This window comes from Physeter macrocephalus, unplaced genomic scaffold (genome assembly GCF_002837175.3).
Source record: "Physeter macrocephalus isolate SW-GA unplaced genomic scaffold, ASM283717v5 random_347, whole genome shotgun sequence".
NCBI lineage: Eukaryota > Metazoa > Chordata > Mammalia > Artiodactyla > Physeteridae > Physeter > Physeter macrocephalus.
The window spans coordinates 71,120-75,000 of NW_021145559.1; the positions used below are offsets into that span (position 1 = coordinate 71,120).

Genomic DNA, 3,881 nt, shown 5'->3' on the forward strand with positions numbered 1-3,881 from the left:
TGTGGCCTCTCCCGTTGTGGAGCACAGGCTCTGGACGCACAGGCCCAGTGGCCATGGCTCACGGGCCCACCCGCTCCGCAGCATGTGGGATCTTCCCGGACCGGGGCACGAACCCATGTCCCCCGCATCGGCAGGCGGACTCTCAACCACTGCGCCACCAGGGAAGCCCTGGCAGGTGGATTCTTAACCACTGCACCACCAGGAAGTTCTCTGATTACTTTTTTTAATGTGGTTACTTGAAAATGTTATATTGTACCTGTGCCTTGCATTATGTTTCCATTGGACAGGTCTAGGCGGTGATCATCAATGGCTGTGTCCCCACTAACAGTCTCATAACACCTAAACCCACTGACCAATATTAACATCACAAAAAAAGAGAGAGGAGACTAGTCATATCTTGCTGATGTGGTACAAAAGGAAGTACACACCACCACCTGTGAATTGTTGCCAAAAAATTGATCCTGTATCTGATCAAACTGATTTAACTATCAGTTTTCAGGAGCTACAGGGCACAGAAGAATATTAGCCAGATCCAGAATCTGAGAACTTTTACGGGATAAATGACCTGTTTCTTCATTTAAAAAAAAAAAACAAAAAAAACCAACCAACAACAAAACAAAACAAAACACGGGGAAAAAATGGCAGAGGAGTAAATATAGGAATGGAAGTTGAAGCCAGGGTCCCATTTCTACCCACTGCTACAAAGGTTTAAGTCCCAAATCCCTAAATGATCAGAAGCCATTTGTCTCGAAGGGAAACAGGGGTAGGAAATCAGAAACGGAGAAGAGACTGGACTACATTTTGCTTTTCTCCACTCTTCTATGCTGAATCCCTCCCCCAGAATATGTTGAAGTCCTAACACCCAGTACCTCAGAATGTAACCTTATTGGAGAAAGGATCTTTAAAGAGGCAATTAAGTTAAAATGAGGTCACTGGGGTGGGCCCTAATCTAGTAGGACTGGTGTCCTTGCAAGAAGAGGCTATTTGGATACAGACACAACAAAGGGAAGGTGGTATGAAGACACAGGGAGAAGATGGCCATCTACAAGCCAAGGGGAGAGGCCCTCAGAAGGAACCAATCCTGCTGTCACCTGGATCTTGGACTTCTAGCCTCCAGGACGGTAAGAAAATTAATTTCTGTTGTTTAAGCCACCCAGTCTGTGGTACTCTGTTACAGCAGCCCTAGCAGACCACTTAGTGTGTATGGTACTCATGAGAATCATCCCATCTTTTATAGTTTGAAAGAGAGGTGCATTTTCTTTGCACATGTCTCCCCATATGGGAATGCCTGGCGGAAACTACTTCTTAGGACCTGAACTCACCATTTCTGGGTAAACAAGTTGTCACCATGGTGGGGAACCTGGCCCTAATCACTCTAATTGGCCTAAGTTCTTACCTTTACACCTGAATGCTATGTTTTCTCTTCAACAAATGCTTCATGGATTTCTGTTGCTGTTGATGTTGACTTTTGTATCAAAGAACATCATCTTCTGTGTTGGGTGCATGACTCAGCTGACTTTCTGTCTCTTCATTATCATCTCTAAATACTATGTGTTGACATTAATGGCCTGTGATTGCTTTGTAGCTATTTATAATCCATGATTGTATAAGGCACCACATCTCATCAGATGTGTTCGGTGTTGAGGTTTGGGTTTGTGCAAGCGTGTGTGTGTGTGTGTGTGTGTGTGTGTGTGTGTGTGTGCGCGTGTATGAGATGGGATTTGCTGGAGCCACTGCCCACGCAGGACAGAAGCTTAGGCCAACCTTCTGCAATGTCAATGTCATCAACCATTATCTATATGACAGCTTCCTGGTCCTCTAAACACCTTGTAGCAGCACCTATATCAGTGAGGTGGTGGTTTTCACTGAAGTGGGCATTGCTATCACAGTACCTAGTCTTCATTTCTTTTCAATTTCATCCAATTTGCTCAAGGCAAATCAAAACCATGTGGCACCTGCCTCTCTCACATCAATGCCATTTCTCTTTTCTTTGGCTAGTAGTATTCCTGTATCAAACATTCTCCAGGGTCTATGAACCAGGGCCAGCAAACTGGTGAGTTTCCTATTCCAGTGTGGGGGTCCATGCTGAACTCCCTATTTAAAGCCTGAGGAACAAGGAAAATGCTGGTTAAAATCCAGGAATAGCAGTGATCATGTAAGGAGATCCAGGTTTTTATTTTATTGGTGTTTTTTCACAGAGGGATGTCGTCCCCGTGTCCATTCTATAGATGAAGGACTGTTCGATCTTTCTTCTAAGAGACTCTTTTCATCACTTCCCTCATAGGTAATCTGGGCTTGTGCTTTGCTTTCTCATCTCCTGAACCTCTTGTATACAGATTTGACCAAGTGTAGTTGTTTATACACTAGACATTACTGCTTGGAACCCTTTGTCTCCTGCTCTTTTCTAAATCCTGGATGTACACCATCAATCCATAAGCCACCTGGAGAAAAGTTGAACACTGTGGATTGCTTCCCTAAACCCAGAAGTGCTAAATCCTTTGGAAGGGTTCTCTTTCTTGTCAGTTCTGTTACTGAAAGAGGCAGCAGGATTCCAATGAAATGCCTCCCTTCCAACCTGCATAAGCAGCTCAAGGTGGACACAAACCCTCCTGATTTTTCCCTCTGGTTATCCTACCTTTTGTTCTTCTGGCCTTTCTTGTCCACTTCTGAGAGTGGCAACATCTAAGAGCTTCTGCCAGTCACATCTTCAAGTGGTGGCAGACGGAAGTGTTTCCACATGAACCAAGCTCCCTGGTGAGTAAGGACATTTGCGGCCCTTCTCACACTTCTCTCTCCAGGAAATAAGGGCTTTCTCCTGTGAGATGCAAATTAATCCCCTTATTTTCAAACTTTGGGGAAAAAAATTAACTGGAAAGAACAATTCTGGGTTTTTTTAATATGACAGTTTTCAATAAGTACATCATTACTCTGTTAGTATTTTTCTAATCTGGGAATTGCCAGAAGCCAAGGTGAACATCGTGCATGTCAATACAATGAACGTTAGATAAAGCAGAGAACATACGACAACACCGCCATTTTGGCACCATTAATGCCAAAACCCTCACTAATGCAGGATGATTAGGGGACTAGATACGTACCCAGGACTTCAGTTATGGTGGAGCGTGGTTGAGAGTATAAACGTTGTGCACGATATTACCGAAAATAGAATAAAATATTCTGAAAAAAACATTTAGTTCTCCCTGCAAATTTTGTCATTTGTCATTTAAAAGCACTGCACATAAAATTGGACAATTCCTTTTTAATTTTACAATGAGGCTTAGTATGGAAAAAATTACCTGAACACTGACAATAATAACTACAGAAAAGGTATGTGAGTCTACTTAAACTTTGTCTCACCAATAAGACCATAAGCATCGTTAGGGCAAAGATCATTTCCTAGACTTCCTTCAGTTCTCTGATGCTTCTCCCCTCCTTAGTTCGTATGGCTGAAATATGGGGTGTTCATATTTCATGAACATTTCATGGCATTTCAAGAAATGCCAACTGAATTGGAACATCCTCTTCTGTTATTTAAATAAAATTTAAATAAAGCAACAGTTAAAGAAAGTTTTTGATTATTTGCTCTGTGGTAGACACAGTGCTAAGAGTTTTACATACATTACCTCAGTTAATCTTCAAACCACTCCAGAGGACAGAATTATTTTATCTCCCTTTTTATGAGTCTCCAGCACTCTGAGAAACAAAGGTGTGGCTTTGTTCTGCATTTTCTGTGGTTCCTGTTATCAGGCCCTGGGGCTCCAATTCCAGTTCCTTTCCTTACAGATTGGGTGACATTGGACAAGACCATTGCCTTCTCTGAGCCTCAGTTTCCTCCTCTAAGAAGTGAGAGTAGTCATCTGTTCTAAGTAAGGCTTAAGAAG

At 42.6% G+C, this 3,881-nt stretch overlaps 1 protein-coding gene across 1 annotated transcript in view; it reads left to right on the forward strand.

The window, feature by feature from the left end:
- P2RY2 (purinergic receptor P2Y2) overlaps positions 1-2,020 on the forward strand; it is a 30,435-nt gene extending 28,415 nt beyond the window's left edge. Inside the window, exon 4 of the transcript XR_008616644.1 lies at positions 288-2,020. The gene's annotated coding sequence lies outside the window, so the exon portion shown is untranslated. The remainder of the gene's footprint in view (positions 1-287) is intronic.
- The last annotated feature ends 1,861 nt before the right edge of the window (positions 2,021-3,881 follow it).